Below are 21,130 nucleotides of genomic sequence, written 5' to 3'. Positions count from 1 at the left end.
GTAATTGATTCACCCCTCCCCTCTTAGTTACTCCTCTTATATTTCCAATAAGATGAACTTGGATATTTTCCTTGTTAAAATCTTTTTGATGTCTAGAAAAGCCATAGGTTGCTAATAGGGCTATCACTACCAACTATCTTCTAGCCTATTGTACTTGGGGGTTTTCTCCCCTTTGGGATACTTTTAAATTAATAAAAAATAGAAAGCAAATGGAATGTAAAAGAATAAAAATTAAATGTACAAATTTTCTAAGTAATAATCCATCTCTTCCCTTTCTCGTGTGATTTTTACAAGCGTAAATTAGAAAATTAAAATAGAACACCACTGTGGATTGGGAAAACTGATGAGGTGAGAAAATTGGAATAGAACAACAATGGAATTAGGGAAAAAAGGATTCATGCCACAAAGAAAAAAGAAGTATTTAAACTTTATATGATAAAAAGTTTGGGAAATAATGGAATAAACATATAGCAATAGAAGAAATCAAGGAAAATGTAGAAAAAAGAACTATTATGACCTAATTTATATTGTTATTCTTCTAAATCAATAATTTAAAATGCCAAACTATATCAGCATAGCAATGTAAAAGAAGTGGAAGGCTGCAAGTAGGACACATCTAACAAATTATGATACGACTCAATTTTTCACATACAATCTACAATATTAAATCATTGAAATTCTCCTATGTTGTCATGACATAATCATCAACCAACTAGGTCAGGACTACATTTTCTATTGTTTTCAACTCAGCCAAACACAATTTGTACTTTATTTTGTAATGTATGATGGTCACCATATCAAACTATCAGATGGTGGAAGACCATAATGAGACACATAGTACAACAAGCTCCTTGGCTTTGATTTTACTCAGATGTTGGATATTTGAATTTAAGCATTCATAAAAATTCTCAAAGAAAGTAGACCATCATGTCATATGGATTCTAAAGCACATGGTGTTTTGCATACTGAGTATAAGATTGATAAGAAATTGGAGAACCACAAAAATATCTACCGTCTAATGTTAAAAACATGTGAATTCTTTATCATTAAAAAAAATTAGTTTGGCATAAAAAGTTTGAAATTGTAAGTATGTGAGTGGTGCAAGTGGACTACACAATGAAAGCTTATATTATTCTAATGCTTCTGATGGAGACAAGAATCTGTCTACTAAATAGATGAAATAATGTCAAGAAATGTACTGATAAAAAAAAAAAAAGGCCTTGGTTGAGAGTTGAGGCTTGACCTAACCTTTTTATTTCTCTTTTGTCAACCATCCAAAATAACTTTAACATTTTATTATTGTTAGGCTACCTATAGATGGGTAAAATATCCCAAGCTTAAAATATATTTTTGGCCTAGAAGATACAATCGATATATCATTTTTATCCATCATCGATCGATTGATTTTTTTTGGAAAGCACCATTTCTAAATATACACTAGTATACTGTGTATTTTTAATTTTATTTTTTTATATTTTGGATTTTGATAGAGTCCAAAGCCTGCTAAGACAAGTTTTGGAGTAAATTCCACGTATATATTTTTTAACATAACAAATCCAATTTATATTCACCAAAAAAGGCACTGAGATTTTTTTCAAAAACTTTATCATAGGGTTGTACATTCAAAGTAGGAGACCTAGGGGAAACACAACAACTCATTTGATGCCATCAGTAGCCAAAAATCCCAATTTTTAAAAAGAGCTACCTAATCCTCACACATAAAAAATAATAATAAGAATATTAAGGTTGGGAATATAAAAAACCAAAAATTCAAAAGTTTTGTAGTAATTTGAAAGAACTATTTTTAAATTTATGAGCTCGGTAAGACAAAATATCAATTCTCTATGATGTTTCATGGAATTGATACAATTTGGATAAAAAATGAAGGTGTGATGTGTATGAAGAGAAGTATATAGTGTTGAATCATGCCAAATTTAATTGACAAATCCTAATTTTTGAATAAGCATCAAATATGACATGGTGGACATTATTTTCAAAAGCATTACCTATTTTGATGATTCATATTGAGGAACATGCAATATGAATTATGAATTTTGATAGTTCCATCATAATAAACATAGCCTAAAAGAGTTCCAATAACACACTTAGATTGCTTATTTTGACGGACATAAAACAATAATATTTAATATAATTGTAAGATGAACCTTAATAGATTGAAAAATTGTCACGAATGCTATCAATAAAATTGTATAAGTGACTATGCTTGTACCTTAGGCTTTAAAGGATTTTATATTCTCTAGAATATGCATTTGATTTGTAGTGTTAGAGGACATGATCCATGTTGTTGGGATCAAGGACACTTCAAAATATCAATATCAATGCAAACAATATCATCTAGACCAAAGAGGTAGGTTGTTCTTTTAACAAGACTAATATTTCTATAACTTACAATAATATTGGTAACCTTAGAAATTAAAATGACAAGCTACCTAGTACATCTTCAAAGAATGGAATGGATGTTAAACGAAAAAAAAAAATACATATAACAATATAGAGGATGAATTGATTTGAAGTAATGTAACAAAAGTGAAAGTAGGGAAAATGTGCAAGAAAATAGCATTAAATAACTCTAAACATACAAAGCCTAGTTTAGCTCTTTGACTCTAATTGGCTCCTTTAAACAATTCGACTAGAATAATTCCTCTTGCTATCTAATAGTTCTACAAATAAATCTAGTGGAGATCCTATGAGTAAAATATAGATCTACAAATAAATCTAGTGGAGAGACTCTGAGTAAAATAAATGATAGTCTATAATAGAAATCATCATCAGAGCTTAGAAGGAAAATATAAGAACATTGATACTCATAGTTTAGGATTTAAAAATTAGTAGTGTGAAAACCATGATATGGCAAAAAAAAAAAATTAACTTAATTTTTTTCAAAAAAAAGAGGAAAAAAAAAAATCCGCGAGAAGAAATGGAGATTGTATCATGAATCAATCATGATTGGTAACCAACACATGCAACAAAAACATGCATACCTCTAACAAGATGCATATAATTGACTATTTTCTGCAACTAAAATTGAAAAGACAGCTGGAAAAAATTGAAGTAGCTAATGATAAAATAGTAATTAGCTGTGAAAATTTTCATTGCTTAAAACCTTTGTTTTATATAGATTGTACATTATCCTAAAAATGAATTAACATCAAAATGCTTAGTGAAAACTTAAATCTCCTGCCTAATGGTAGGGACTAATAAACAAAACAATTATTGAACATATGTATCTAATAAAAAGACATTCTGAACATTTTTTTTCTAGCTAGAAAAAAAATAGCAATTCTTATTGAATTGAAGGAACCAAATATAACTTTTACTTGATCAAAGCCATGAGATAAAAACCCTTACTAAAATTTACAAATACAAATAATAACAACTAGACACAAAATAGAAATTCTACTATATAGTAAAATAGAAACCCCAAACATTCATTAAGGCAAACCAATGAACTAGAGTACACAAAAACCATAAAGACCAGATGCAAATACCAACTCAACTCTTCAAAAAATTATTTTTTCCATATAATAGTTTTACAAATAAATCTAGAGGAGAGCCTATGAGGGAAAATAGTTCTGGAAATAAATCTAGTGGAGAGACTGTGAGTAAAATAAATGATAGTCTATAATACAAATCATCATCAAAACATAAAAGGAAATTTGTAGAAGATTAATACATACAATTTAGGATTTGAAAATCAATAATTCGAAGCCCATGATATGAAAAAAAAATAGTAGAGGTTGCTATGAAATCTATAAGAAGTCTTGTGGATTTGGCTGGTAACCAACACATCAAACAAATAGGTGGATGAACAAGATGCATATAATTGACAATTTACTGTAGCTCAAATTGAAATCGCCAATGATAAAATAGTAATTAACTATGAAAATTTTCATTTCTCAAAACCTTTATTTTATGAAGATTGTACATCATCCCAAAAATTTGACTAATGCCAAAATGCTTGGTGAAGCAAAAACCCCAAACGTTCATTAAGCTAAACAATAAAGATGAAATCCAAGCCTTTCCTAGAACTAACAAACTATCGAAGACAAAAACCATAAAGACCAAATGCAAACCCCAATCAACCCCAATTAATGACAATTACATCTTTTTCTATAAAATTAAGTGAACAAGAAAATGATTTCTTTATTATTATAATTATAGAGTAAGTTGTAAATCAATAAGATTATGAAAATATATCAATCTATACATAAAATCATTATGAAAATAGATCAATCTATACATAAAATCATTCTTATTATAATCTAAATTTTGTTTGGCGGTTTAAACATAGATTAAATTTATAAATTTTAAGGTTAACTACAAACTAGAGCATTTTTATAGCTTCCAAATTCTAGGAAGATATCATTTATAGATTATAAAAATAATTTTTTGGTTCCTCTATGAAAAAGAGATTAGTATATAGGGTGTGTTTTATTTTTTTTCTTTAATACTAAATCCAAATATTTCAATGTTGATATTCAATTTTGAATACTCAAAATATGAGAGATTTAATAATGTTTGAATGGTGGCTTTCAATATAAATTAATTTTAAATAAAAGTACACAACAACGAATTAAAAAATGTGTATGTAGTCAACATTCGACAAGAAGTTATTAGGGAAACTCTAACCAGTACCTTTACTCAATAATTTAACTTATAATACGAGATGGCTCTAGTGGGAAGTGGACTAGGGAAATGTCTTCAAACTACAATTTTTCTTGGGAGAAGATGTTGATGAGGAGGAGGATTATGGTAAGTTTCAGGTGGTGTCTATACAATGGGTGTTTTTTTCTTCCCCTTCTTTGTTGCATTTTGTGGTTTTTCTTGGGGTTTGTGGATGTGAGGCCCTTTTGGCCTCTATGGACTCATATACATAACTCACTAATCTTATACCCTTCTTGGGATACTTAAATCATCACATGGATTCTTGGTCTCCTAACTTGGTGATTTCTCTGGTCAAGTGCCTTTTTTATGAGTTCCTCATTTTTTTCTATGTGCTCAATTTTGGGATGGACTTGTTTTGACCCATATAGAGACACCTTTTTTGTGTTAGAACATGTATTCAAAGGGATTTATACCCAAATAACTATGTCCCCTATCAATGATGTTGTGTGTGTTTCTAGTTCTTGATGGCTACCTAGGACTTTTACTTGCTAGTGTTCTTACAAAGTGTACTTTTCTACTTCTCACATTCATCCTCCACAATCCTATTCAGTGTGTTTGTGGTGAGAGACTTGTGAGAATTAGTTATGGGGTTTTAGAAGTTACTTTTTATGGCCCTTTTGGGTGAGACCTAACTGTCATTATTATCTTCCCTATCTTTCCAAATGTAGCCTCCATGTGGTGGAAACTCCTTGCATTCTTCTAGAGTTGATTTGTTTCAAATGGAAATGATATTGATAATTTGAGGAGTACACTTTTAGGGTCATAACCATGTTCTATTTTCCTCTATTTGTAGCATTGGATGGTTTTCATACTACTATGCACAAGTTCTCATAAGTCTTTATGGTGAGGTGTATATTTTGTTTAGCTATGATCGTCATTCTCCCATTTGGATATGTATTTTTTCGCATGAGTTTACTCTATGGATTGTGTATACATTTTACACACCTAGCCTTTTATGTTTTTTAAACTATATTTTATTGTGATTGGAGCTTCATTTGGCACTTGTTAATGTGTATTTCTCTTAGATACTATTTTAGAGATTGAATCTAGAAGTTTGACCATAAGTTTGTATCATCTTAATGTCATGCCCAAAACTAGAGTGAAGACATACCAACATTTTTCTATTTTTTTAAAGGTTAATAACAACTATGTTAAACACATACTAGCATCAAATACATTTCCAAAAGATGATGAAAAGATAAAATGATTCAATTCACAAATTTTAGGTAACAATTAAAATTTTGGTTACATTTCATAAGGATGCAGAGTTGGTATCCACAAAACTACACTCATTCAAAAACTATAAATCTAATTCTATAGAATCTCCTAGTTTGGGTTGAATAAATCGATTGATTAAACCCTAGATTCATGTTTAACAAGTTGTGTCACCAAGTTTGAGAAACATTTCATCAGTAACATGAGTTACGTTAGGTTTGAATTGATGCCTTTATACTACTTCAAAATACTAGCTAAATCTGTTATATATTTTCATTTATATTCATTTACATTGAATGGACATATAGATTTCAATCAAAGATGGTGAATGTAGTCTTCTAGAGCTCCATATGCAGTATGGCATTTTCTCTAAATTAATCTCTTTTTTTGCACCTATCACACCACATTTATTGCAAAATCATAAGGGTTTTCTAATATGGGTCTAGACAACTTTAGCCAATTAGCTAATATAGTTGTTCAAGTTGCTGTGACAAATGCTCATGGTGCCTCCATAGAATAAATTCCCTCACAAGTTTTTTCATGTTTCACAAGGTAAGGCCTCCCCTAATATTGTTCTCAACATTTAGTATTTTTATAATGCTTGTGATTGGTTAGAGAAGAATACTTTGATATGCTATTCTATGGGTATAAATTCTATTGAAAGCATTCTTAAAGACTGGGTTGCCAAGTCCTAGGCTCCCCATGGGGTCCTGCTTAAGGCTATTCAAAGCCTAACCAAATAATTTTTCTTGTTTTCATTTGCTAACCCTTCTTAGACTGACATGATTTTTAACCACATACCTTGGACAATCAGGCCCTAACTAGTTCTTCTCAAGTAATAGTTCCATGACTTCTCTATCTCAAATGAAAAGAAGTTGAGGATCCCTACTTGGGTAACTTTCTAGGTCTACTAGTGCCTTATTGGTCTTTTAGCCAGCCACTTACTCAAACTGTAGGTAAGGTTGTTTTCATGGATCCTAAATTTTTTTCCAAAGCTTATCCCGTAAGAAGGGTTTTCATTGAAGTTGATATTTTCCATGACCTTACAGAAAATGTTGATATCTAGGTTAGGGATCACACTGTCACCCAAAAGGTTCTCTATTTGAACCTACCGACCACTTGTTATTAGTGTCTATTGACTAACCACAACATCAAGGATCGTCCTTTGGCTATGCCTCGAAAGCCAGATCCTAGCAATGACTCCAAGGACAAACTTGTTGAGAATGGAAAGAAGGGTGACTGCATAACTATTGATCACAAGGGTAAAACTTCCTTGCCACAAAAATAACCAACATCTGGGTATGTGCAAGATCATGGTGTGCCAAAAAGTGGCAATGTGAAAAAAATAGAGTTTGAAGACGTCTAAAAGTGCTTCAAAATCCACTTTGACTTTTTTCCACCTATCCAGGTACCAAACCTGGAAGGTAAGGCCGACCCTTATCGGATATCCGAAAACATATCAGAAATCCAATATGCCAGGGAGCTTAATATAATAATATAAAACTATTACCTTATAATAGTATAATATAATATGATACATTATAATATTATATTATATTATATTATAATACATTATGTATTATAATATTATATAATATTATTATTGTATTATAACAATATTATATTATAATGGATTATATTATAATAATATAATATAATATTTAATATTCTAATATATAGTAATGATATTATATATATATAATATAATAATAAAAAAGTAATATATTATAAATTATAATAATATAATATAATATAATATAATAATAATATTATTATATAATATAATAATAATAAAGTAATATATTATAATATAATAGATAATAAAAAAGTAATATATAATATAATATATAAATTATAATAGTATAATATAATAATAGTATTATATTATAATAATATAATAATATAACATAATGTAAAATAAAATATAATGTAATATAAAATATCACGTGTTATGTAAAATGATTTGTGTTATAAAATATGAGATTTGCATTATAAAATATCATATCCAATATATCGGATATCCGATATTGAATCAAATATCCAATATAATATTGGATATCCGATCCCTTCCATCACATATAAAAAAAAAAACACAGACCTGCGGCCTTGTATTTTCTAGATTTTGAGGCCAGGCATGACTGATATCGGGTTCTACATCAAATATTGGATTCTATATCAGATATCAGATATCCAAGTAAGTTTTTTTTGTTTTTTAATTCATTTTAAATCTAAATTGAATAGATTTTATCATAATTTTGTTTGTTTTAGTTGAATCTAGGGTTTTTCTGAAAAAATTGGTTAAAATTAAGGTTTTTTTAAAATATATATTATGTTTTACAATTCAATAGGAATGGCTGATCAGAATGATGACACTGAGGCACAGAATAATATTCCTCATAACCCCCTACCAAATGATCCAGTACCCCACAAAACCATCCACCAAATGATCCTCTACCCCCTCAAAACCCTTCTCGAATTGAGGATTTGATAAATGAGAATCTCACCCAGTTGAGAGGTTTGCATAGAACATATAATAATGTACCCACATTGGCTCCTATGTTATCCACGTTAAACACCATAGTGGATAACATTGAAACCCTTACAAACCAACAAAATACTGCTCTTTGTTGCTGTGATGAAATGCATGCGATGTTTGATGATGGTTTGGACTATGATGAGATTGTGGCCCTCAACATAACCAAAGAAGTTTTGGCTAGCCTTTTTGCAAACCCGAAAATGGGTTTACCAGTAGACCCAAAAAAATCCAAACTATCCATTAAATGGTGCACAAATGATGCCATACGTGAAAAATTTTGAGATTTTTGGTGGATGGTCTTTGATATCCCTCCACATGGCAATTTAGACATACCATTTTATTTCCTTAGAAAATTATATGTAGAATTTGTGTTGAAACTTAAAGTGAACTATTGGAGCATGAAGCCCAACATGGGCGTAGGACTAGGAGCTCCCTAGGATAGACCCTCTTCCCAATGGAAAAAAGTTGGCACTTTTGTCCCCCCCACTGATATCTGCCCTCCTCCTTGAGTACAACATCTAGATATTATGACAGAGACTAGCTCTCAGACCATCAGAGCCATTCATAGGCTGAGTAGCCTAATGATATCTCAGGCTAGGTCAGTCCTGCCTCCTTGTGTTGATGATGCTGCTGCCAGTTCATCATCAGCTAGCTCATCACATGTTTGTGTGCCTCACACTTGCATTACATGCAAGAATATTTTCTTGGGTCCCATAGGTGATCTTCCTAAGTATCATTTTGTATTAGGTGAGGATACACCAGACACATGTACAAAGGCTATAGACCCTGATGCAAGAGAGGAGGGGAATGCAGAGGCATGGACTCCTTCAGTGTCGGTACATGTATACATTTTTTTGTTATGACATATGCAATTTAAAGTTAATTTTTATAATAGAGTAATTTTAATTTTTAAGCCATATTGACTTTTATATGTATGTGATCTTCATTCATGTTTAGTTGATGACTGAGGAGGAGCTCAGACAGATTGATGATGCCACACTTTTGGCCACTTCATTTGGCCTTGAGAAATCTATGGTACATTATGTTGTGTTCGCATTTTTTTTAAATTTGATATTGTATCATATATGGTTGCTAAATTCTCTTTTAAACTTTCTTTTATCTTGCAGGTAGTAGCTATCCTATGGGGACAAAGTGTGGAGGGTGAGCCAGCGTGCATTGACAAAGGAAAGGTAATTAAGTGCTTCCTATTTGATTAAATATCGATGCATTCTTGTAACACGTTTGTGGTAATCTCATTTAATTACATTCTTTATTGTATATTGGGCATGGCTACTGGCGATGAGCATGTAAAGATTCTGTATCGTAGACCATCAAGGATTTCCATTCGCACTAAGAGCCCCACTATATGTATAAGTATCATTTATTTTTTATTATCCTTATCTTCATAAATAAATTCAAAACTGATTTCCATGATATTAACAACTACTATTTTGTATCTCATTGGAGACTCCTAGTGCACATGAGGTCCGACGAGAGAGTTATGTAGATTTGATGATGTGGGCACTCTCTCTTGAGGAGGAGCCTACAATAGTAAGTTGTAGTTTGAATTTATGATTAAATATGTTATAAATTTAGCATGCTATGAATTATTATGTTATAGTTTAAATTGTAGATTCATTTGACAAACATATAATTTGAACATATACAACCCACAATAAAAGAGGTAGAAGCATTGCCAAGGGCATATGAGAGGACTCCTAACTGATACAGGAGGTTGATGAGAGAGGTATTTATTATAAAATTTTGATAGTATAAATTTTTATTACAAAAAAGATCATTATGCATTTGATTAATTCAATGTTAGATACAAAGAATCATATAAATTTAGTAGTCTAGCTTTGAGTTTTCCATTGTTGTTTATGTAGGAGGCATCCGATCCACCTAGTGCAGTGAAGAGGCTGCATTTTGATAATCCACCAGCACCCAAGGATAGTATAGTTATCGTAGGATGCATCGTGAGACATTTTGAGATGGCATATGCCACATTGTATATAAAAACATTGATATTATACACATTTTGATGGCATGATTAGCCACACTTTGTATATGGATCCATGTATTTTGATATATATATATTTGAGTTCTTTGTCTATGATTATGCTGGTCTATTTTGATATGTTCATTATTAATAAATGGTATATTACAGTTCAAAATTTTATTATTGATTCACATTATATGAATAATAGTTTGTAAATATTATATGATTCATATTATTGGTGCCCATATTTCAAGGATTTATTTGAAAATCTTAGCAAGTGGAGAAATTGAAAGTTTGAATATATGAGACGATTTAGTTGAACATTAAAAACAAAACTCCCAAGATTAACTAAAGTAGTAGGAATGAATGTTCATTTATTCCTAAATCTGAGAGATCTTCATTGTTATGAATGTGGGTAAGAGTTTTTCCCTTTATCATTCATAAAATTCTTATAGTGAGTATTCCTCAATTCATATTCCTTTAATCATTCTTCAATGCATATTAGTGTTAATTTAAGAGCTTTCTAAAAATAATCATATAAGAAGTAACCCAAAACAATGACACAATGAATTAAATAACTTCCAATTATACACAACACATTCCATATGAATTCAATATTTATTCTCCACGTCCTTGGCACTGGAAAAGTCTTATTCTGAGTGGTTGAGCTGACCAAATGATTTTAACATATATTTTGTCTTTAAAACATAAATTGTAATAACATTAAAAAGATGTGTGACTTATACAGATAATAATAGGAATAGAAGACATATAAGTACCTCGAAAGATTGACCTCAAAATGCACTTAGAGGACCTTGGAGACTCCTTGGTATGGGGTGGCCGCAGATGATGGATGGTCTCCATGGCTGGAACAAGGGTGTGACTAGGGTTCACCCACCCACCTAGAGCTAATGGTGCTGACAATTCGATGACAAGATTAGCGGTTTCAAATTTACACTATGGTGCACCTATGAACTGAGGCATAGTGCGAGTTTTGGCATCGAGCGAGATCACTGTGCTGAACCCAAACAGAATGTGATCTCTCAAAAATGAGATAGGTCATTTTAGGTCTCACCATCACTATCTTGTAGCATTCGACAATTCATCGATAGTCCTAGTGAGCAACTAGTTATGACCTTCGAAAGATAGACCTTAAAATATACTTAGAGCACCTTGGATACTCCTTGGTATAGGGTGGCCACAGATGATTGATGGTATCTATGGCTATATACCATTCTAATGTGTCCCTAGGGGTCCTAGGACCCCTAGGGACATGTCTCATCATTTAATGGGTTGCGGGGGGTCATAGGTCAACCTATGACCCCCTTTTACACACATTAACTATTCTAATATGTTCCTAGGGGCCCTAGGACCCCTAGGGACATATGTCATCATTTAATGGGTCAAAGGGGGTCATAGGTCAACCTATGACCCAATTTGATCCATATTAACCATTCTAATATTTCTTTAGGGGTCCTACGACCCCTAGGGACATAAGTCATCATGTAATGGGTCGTGGGGGGTCATAGGTCAACCTATGACCCCCTTTGACCCATATTAACCATTCTAATATGTCCCTAGGGGTCCTAGGACCCCTAGGGACATATGTCATCATTTCATGGGTCAAAGAGGGTCATAGGTCACCCTATGACCCTTAGGAACATATGTCATAATTTAATGGGTTAAAGGGGGTCATAGGTCGCCCTATTACCCCCTTTGACCCATATTAACTATTCTAATATGTCCCTAGGGGTCCTAGGACCCTTAGGGACATATGTCATCATTTAATGGGTCGAAGGGAGTATAGGTCACCCTCTGACACCCTTTGACCCATATAAACCATTCTAATATGCCACTAGGGGTCCTAGGACCCCTAGGGACATATGTCATCATTTAATGGGTCGAAGGGAGTTATAGGTTACCCTATGAGACCCTTTGACACATATTAACCATTCTAATATGTCCCTAGGGGTTCTAGGAGCCCTAGGGACATATGTTGTGATTTAATGGGTCAAAGGGGGTCATAGGTCACCCTATGACCCCTTTTGACCCATATCAACCATTCTAATATGTCCCTAGGGGTCATAGGACCCCTAGGGACATATGGCATCATTTCATGGGTCAAAGGAGGTCATACGTCACCCTATGACCACTTTTGACCCATATGAACGATTCTAATATGTTTCTAGAGGTCTTAGGACCCCTAGGGACATATGTCATCATTTAATGGGTCAAAGAGGGTCATAGGTCACTCTATGATCCCCTTTGACCCATATTAACCATTCTAATATGTCCCTAGGGGTCCTAGGATCCCTAGGGACATATAACATCATTTAATGGGTGAAAGGGGGTCACAGGTCACCCTATGAACCCCTTTGACCCATATTAACTATTCTAATATGTCCTTAGGGGTCTTAGGACCCTTAGGGACATATGTCATTATTTAATGGGTCGAAGGGGGTCATAGGTCACACTATGACACCTTTTGACCCATATTAACCATTCTAATATGTACTTAGGGTTCCTAGGACCACTAGGGACATACGTCATCATTTATTGTGTCCAAGGGGGTCATAGGTCACCCTATGACACCCTTTGAACCATATCAACCATTTTAATATGTCCTTAGGGGTCCTAGGACCCCTAGGGACATATGTCATCATTTAATGGGTCAAACGGGGTCATAGGTCACCCTATGACCCCTTTTGATCCATATATACCATTCTAATATATGTCATCATTTAATAGGTTGAAGGGGGTCATAGTTCACCCTATGAACCCCCTTTGACCCATATATACCATTCTAATATGTCACTAGAGGTCTTAGGACCCCTAGTGACATATGCCATCATTTAATGAGTCAAAGGAGGTCATAGGTCAACGTATGACCCCCTTTGACACATATTAACCATTCTAATATGTCCCTAGAGGTCCTAGGACCCCTAGGGACATATGTCATCATTTAATGGGTCAAAGGGGGTCATAGGTCACCGTATGACCCTCTTTGACCCATATTAACCTTTCTAATATGGCCCTAGGGGTGCTAGGACCCCTAGGGACATATGTCATCATTCAATGGGTCAAATGGGGTCATAGGTCACCTTATGACCCCCTTTGACCCATATATACCATTCTAATATGTCTATATCTCGTCATTTAATGGGTTTTGCGAGGTTATAGGTTAACCTATGACCCCCTTTCACACATATTAACTATTCTACTATGTCCCTAGTGGTCTTAGGACCCGTAGGGACATATGTCATCATTTAATGGGTCAAAAGGGGTCATAGGTCACCCTATGACCCCCTTTGACTCATATTAAGCATTCTAATATGTCCATGGGTCAAAAGGGGTCATAGGTGACCTATGACCCCCTTTGACCCATATTAACCATTCTAATGTCCCCAGGGGTCCTAGAACCCCTAAGGGCATATGTCGTCATTTAATGGGTCAAAGGACCCTATGACCCCCTTTGACCTATATGAACGATTCTAATATGTCCTTAGGGGTCCTAGGACTCCTAGGGACATATGTCGTCATTTAATGGGTCAAAAGGGGTCATAAGTCACCCTATGACCCCCTTTGACCCATATGAATGATTCTAATATGTCCCTAGGGGTCCTAAGATCCCTAGGGACATATCTCATTATTTAATGGGTCAAAAGGGGTCATAAGTCAACCTATGACCCCCTTTGACACATATTAACCTTTCTAATATGTCCCTAGGGGTCCTAAGACTCCTAGGGACATATTTCATCATTTAATGGGTCAAAAGGGTTCATAGGTCACCCTATGACCCCCTTTGACCTATATGAACAATTCTAATATGTCCCTAGGGGTCCTAGGGAGATATGTCATCATTTAATGAGTCAAAGGGGGTCATAGGTCACCCTATGATCCCCTTTGACCCATATAAATGATTCTAATATGGCCCGGATATATGTCATCATTTAATGGGTCAAACAGGGTCATAGGTCACCCTATGACCCCTTTTGACTAATATGAACAATACTAATATGTCCCTAGGGGTCCTAGGACCCCTAGGGACATATGTCGTCATTTAATGCATCAAAGGGGGTCAATGGTTGACCTATGACCCCCTTTGACTCATATATATTAATAATATACATATATATTAATAGCATATATATATATATATATATATATGACATTATTATATTTAATTAAAATATTACGTTATTATATATATATATATATATATTAATAACATACATATTAAAATATAATAATATATAATACATATTATATATATATTAAGTTATTATATTTAGTAAAAATAATAATGATATAAATTATATTTATAGATTGTAATAAGATTAATATAATATATTATTATATATTAATAGATTATTTCTTATATCTTTACATTACATTAATATATATATATATATATGTCTTTACATAGTAATATAAGTGAAATAATTTATAAATCATAAGCTATACCTTTTAAACGCAATTTTCCCTCCAAAATGGGTTGGGATTTGAAATTTCCCACCCAAATTTTGCCGAGGCATATCGAATATCTGATTTGAAATTGGATATTCTATTACGCTTGGTATTTACCAAGCCTACTCGGTCAACCCAAAAGATGTGTTTGAAGAGGGTTTTAGTGATACTTAGACTTCGGGTAGCCATCTGGCAATGTTATTTTGATTGAAATTGAATGAAATGTAAAGAACTTTTTAATATCGCTCTCAAGATTCCATCAATATAATTTCTATCAAATTTTGAGTTTGATAAGTATTTATTAGTTAATTATCAATGAGGATTATTGTAAAGTGTTGATTGACATATTGATTGAAAAATAGCTATAACTTTTAAAGGGTATAACATTTTTTAAATTTAAAAATTGTGTCACATTCTATGCTTTGCCTAGTATAAGAAAAATAAATAAATTTAAATTTGGTAAAATTTTCTATTAGTTAAGGTGGTTAGACACGAGACTTTTTTTTTCCAAAAAAGTTTTGGTAGAAAATTCATATTTAATTATTTATTTGGAATAAAAATACCAAAAAATATGCATCACATCTAGGCATGAGTCTACTTTTCATATTTATAATTATATTAAAAAAATATTATCATTTGATTTTGATTAAGGTGGTCAGACATACACCTACTTTTTATTTTCGCTCTGAAATTTTTATAGTACTGCATTAAAATTCAAACTTTTGAGCAATCAATTATTTTTTTCTCCTGATAAGGCCTAGTAGTTTAGAAACTACATTCAATTTCCTACAGATTATTTTCTTACAAATTTTTTATATAAAGTCCATAACCACTTCAAAATTATGTGTCAAGTTGACATAAACTTGATTTGTTGATTTTTCACTACAACTTAAGGCCATTGTTTGGTACACCATAATCCTGCACATACCTATCTTCCTCTTCTTATCCTTTAACGGAGATTGATCCACTTACTACCACTAGAGTGCCAATTATGTCAGTGGTTCCTTTGCCCATTTCAAACCCTCCTTCCTAAGGGACTAGGGTGTCTATGGGTGTCTCTTCACCTATTTGGGTCTGCACTCCATAAGCATCCTCCATCATAGGTTTCCAATAGTTGAGGAGGTCTCACAGCCATATGGTTATCAAGACAACCCAGATGATGGATTTTAGAAGCAAAGAATCATTTCTAACAGAGATTCATCTCCCTCTTTCACCACTAGCACCTTCTTGCACAAAATTTTTAGGGTTTTTGATCAATTTTGGTTACCCTTTTAAGTGGCCAGAAAATGCTATTTTCTCTTCTCAACATGATGGTTAAGGTAGTGTAGTTACTCTTCTCTCACCTAGTTTAATTTCTTTAGCTATTTCTCTTTGTTTTGATCACATGAAAAGGATTGTATGGATTTTTTATCTTTCAATAATAATTCCTTTAACATAATTAACATTTATGGTCTCAATGACGTTGTTCAAAGATCACAGCTATAGCATTAGATATTAGATTCTTTGTCACCTTCCACTTGGCTTGTATCCAAGGACTTCAATATAGTTAAGATGGCCTATTACAAAGACAATAAATTATCTATTTGATTTAAAGTTGTGTAAAGAGAAGCCTGGTACTACATGCAGAATAAAATGGGCCTTTTTATCCCAATGCCCATCACTTCTATTTAGATGGGCTTTGGCATACTTGTTCTAATTTTACAGTTGGAGCTAGCATGATTTTAAATGGCTTGACCATGAGATGATAACTATATAATACTTTTTTTCATTTTCTAAAGATAGGGAATTATTTGTCATTGCTTTGTAGGATGTGACTTTTTCAGACCACTATCCCAGTCTTTTTACTATTATGTGGTAAAAATATCAAATGTGTCATTAAGAAACTCAAATTTTCCTTCACACAACAATCTTGAGTGATAATCCTACTATGGCTCATATTTTGTGTGTCTAGAATTTAGAGCCTCAGCCTCACACCCACACTTGCTAGATTCAATGGTGGAATGGTGACATCTCATATACAGCTATATTACTTCCCATCTTTGACATACAACTTATATCGTAGGCATTCCTATAATACAACCACCAAAGACCTAGATGCAGACCCTTAGGCCATGACCCAAAATTTGTTTGATTCAAATCTATAACTTTGGATTGCCAACCTCCATCATTAGAAGCAAGTTATTGACAACTATATAGCTAGAGGGGATCATATCAAGACCCATCTTCACTAGCTTGAGATCGAAGACCAAGCCTCTATAGAATTCTTTCATGATCTCAAATCTCATCACATCTTAGTAGGGCTTAAAAAATCAATGACGATCAAACCATCTTCTTTGATTTAACTTACATTTTTCAAGCCTTTGTTAGCCATGATGAGAAGGTCTTCACTACATAGGGTAATTGCAGAAATGGTCCATGATGAGAAGGAATGCACTATTGTTATTCTAACTGGCTTGCAGTTGAGAAATGTGCATTCTATGAGCAAATGTTCACCCTCATTAACCTCAAGGGTGTCATCTTCTCTATGGAAGATGACAAGACCCCTTGGTGTCCTAGTTTTTCTTGTGAATTTTACAAAGCTTTTTGGGATTCCATTGGGCTAAATTTCCACAAAGTCTATCTTGGCATTTCATTCTAGAAATTAGTAGGAAAAACTATTAACAAAGGAAATATCAAATTCATACCTAAAGCTAGTGACGTTGAAGATATCTTGAATTGGAGACCTATCATTCTATTAAATGTCTCCTGTAGGATTATAATGAAAGCCTTGGCTCTCAAAATTAGTCATCATTTATTATTGATTGTTTTCCTTGAGAAGACTAGTTTCTTCAAATCTAGATATATCCTCAACAACATTATTCTTGTTTAGGAGAGTGTGGAATGGTGTCATTGATTTAAGAAGAAAGCTATCTTTCTTAAGATTTTTTTTTTCAAGGCTTATGAATAGATAAAATGGCGTTTCATTCTTTCTATGCTTCAAGCCTTAGGATTTGGTCTAATTTTCCTTCAATCTATAAAAATACTTTTTTAGGATGATTCATCTTGTATCACTATCAATGGCAGACCATTTGAGGCCTTAGGTCTCTTCAGGTCCATCCACTAGGGATTTCCTCTAGCTCTTTCTTTCTATGTTCTTGTTGTTGGAGGGTTTGGCTATCTACTTCTCAATGAAACCTCCTCTACTCAGCTTAGAGCCATTGCCTCACCTAAGTCTCCTACTCAACTTGTCAATTGACACTTTTTTGATGGTTCATTCCTTGCTTTTATTGCAAATGAGGATAATGTCTTAAATTCCATTCAATATCTTGAGACCTTCTACTTGGCTTCTAGGTTTACCATCCAATGGAACAAAATTTTTTCTTACGGGCGCTCAATTATTCCAATTACACCTTGGCTTGGCTACTACCAATGGAAATGGATTCAACACAATGAGATATTTCACTTTCTAGGCAATCCCTTTTCTTTCCAAACTTCAATTGTTGATCTTTAGAATATTGTGCTTGCCAAGATTTCTAAGAAGCTTAATTATTGCTCACAAAGCCTCCTTCTCTAGTTGAAAAATTCTAGATCCATTCCAATGTATTGGTTGCTACCCATGTTTATTATTCTTCCTATTGGGCACCCTCTAAAGTCTCCTATCTCAAGTTGGTTAAGCTCATCAAAGTTTTCTCTTGGCTTCCTAAGCTAACCACAATGGATCTCACAAAGTTGCTTGATACTATTGTTCTTTACCTAGGGATTTTTGAGGTCTTGGGCTCATTTCCACTAAAAAATAGGGTATTTCTCTATGTACTAAATGGGTCATCTAGTCCTTTACTAGAGATGAAGCAAAAAATCATTCTTGGGTAGTGCATTTCCTCTCGAATCTTAGTTAACAAACACACTTGGAAATGGATGTGGTTTCAAAACCTTCTCATTAGGCCAAAGCCAATGAAAATTGTGGGCTCCTTTGTTATTAAAAGTGTTGGTGACAGCTTCACAGCTGGATTTCTCTACAAATCAGCACAATCTTTGGTGGTCACCCTTGGTTTCTATGAAAGGTGTGCCCCTTGCCAAGATTCAAGGTTCCTCTGCATTGCATTTTTTCAAACATAGCATCAAGACTCCCAATGATCATTTTTCCAGAGTCAGCATGAGCCTCTAATTGTGTAAAGATGTGTAGGTTCACTTTTTCTTTCCCATCTAGATGGACTTTTGATATGTTGGTCTCTACATTGTCAACCCATATGCTTCACAGGCTTGATGTCTAGCCTATCAAACCAAGGTGGAAAGACTAGAAGTGGTATTTGTGTACACCTATTGTCAATTACAAGCCCAAGATGGGATACCTTTAATTGGTGGCTCTCTTCCCTTTGGTTGATTCTCTCAATGAGCCTTGACACCTCCAATCTTCGTAGAAAATTTTGAGATACAGATTTAACACTATTTGGAATGTCATCACTAAGCCAAATATTGCACACTTTTCCTAGTCTATCCTCTTCCATGGATTGCCTATAGGTCCTTAGCTCAAGCATTTGGGTGTTCTTGACTTGCGTTGTCCTTTTTGTGGGCAATAAGATTCTTTCCTACACATCTTTTGGTTATGTTGCCGAGCTCAATGGTATTGGCTCTAGATTCTTGAAATTTTCAAGTCTTTCATGCCAAAGCCCTTTTCTTGGTATATGATTTTGTTGGGTGCTTCCCCTAAAATCCCTTTAAAGTATACCTAAATTTGGAATTCTTTAGGATGGAGATTTTTTTCACTTTTTGGCAGGATATGAATGTGATTTTATTCACTCAAAGCTTTGTTGACATAAATGTACATCGATGTACACTAAAGCTTGCATATGTAATAATGCAATCCAATGCAAATTCAAGTACAATCCCAAAAGGTGGCTCTTCAGGTGGCCCACCTACAAGAGCTCCTCAATTATTGGGATAATTCTCCTTGTGTGGTTGTCAAGATGCTGCTGAATTTTGCTTCAGAAAAGTACACTCTACCCCATGGTCACCGCAGAGTCATTGCTCCTCTACCTGTCATTCATAGATAGTGTGTTCTTGGGCTCCCCATCGCTCTCCTAGTGACAATTGGGATTGTGTGTCGCTATCGCTTTGCCTCCCTATGGCATTGTTTTGGTTGGTTCTTGGTTGCTTATCCTACTACTCATAGTGCCTCTAGTTGACTTGCTTCCAGTTCTGATCCTAAATGGTCATTCCCCTAGGAAGGAGGGAGAAGGGGGAAAAAGAAGAAAGAGGATGCTATTGATGATGGGTGAGCTACTTTGGAGCAACCCTCCAAGCCCACTGATGTACGAGGTTTTCATGATCATTGGGATCCAACTCCCTCGACTAGCACTATTGTAGCCACTTGAAGGAAGTTTATATATATACATATGTATAAACATGTGTGTGTGTGTGTATATATATATATATATATATATATATATATATATATATTATGAATAGTTATTTAATTTTTGACTCTATCTTATAAATTCTCACACAGTGATCTTGTATCCCCCGAACTTTTTGTTTTAAATATATAATTCTAATATTTAATTAATAAAATAGAAACTATTCATAAAAAAATTATTCTTCAAGCATAGAACTAAATAAACTTGTCTCTTATTTTCTCTCTTTTCATTATAAATATGTCATAGTCCACTAGTTTCTAAATTAATTTTGTTTCAATGTGTACATCTCATTGAATCAGCCTATGCGACCCACCTGATGGTTTTTTCCTTTTATTGGTAACGCAAAATATTTAGTGATATCTAGTTATAAAAAAATTAATACGACTGTGTAAGCCACTGAACAAGAAATATCCCATTTGGCCGACTTATTGATTTTGTAAGTGTATTATTGATTTTAAAAGTGTATGAAGGCATTCAATTTTCTATGGAAAGATGTTAAAACTTCTTTGTCAACCGATGACATCATTGTAGAAGGCCTATTTCGTTACGGAACTCAAACAAATATGTCACCATTTGCAGACTCTGGAAACAGCTACAAGCATAGGAAATAACAAACTCATTATCATGCATTAAAGGCAATAAATATTTTTTTCACTGTCACAATTGGAATACTGTCGTGTAGTTTAGACAATTATGTAGTATATATTGTCTTGCAGTTCTGGTATGAGATAGATTTGTGCCTAGACATGCCCGCTTTTCCTCTATAATTACAAATCTTAACTGTTCAGGCAGTGTATTCAATCATTTGTTCTGAGTAAGTACATCGAATGGTGA

This window comes from Cupressus sempervirens, chromosome 5 (genome assembly GCF_028749045.1).
Source record: "Cupressus sempervirens isolate cs-2001-9-10 chromosome 5, ASM2874904v1, whole genome shotgun sequence".
NCBI lineage: Eukaryota > Viridiplantae > Streptophyta > Pinopsida > Cupressales > Cupressaceae > Cupressus > Cupressus sempervirens.
The sequence above is the reverse complement of the archived record's forward strand: the minus strand, read 5'-3'. Positions refer to the sequence as shown.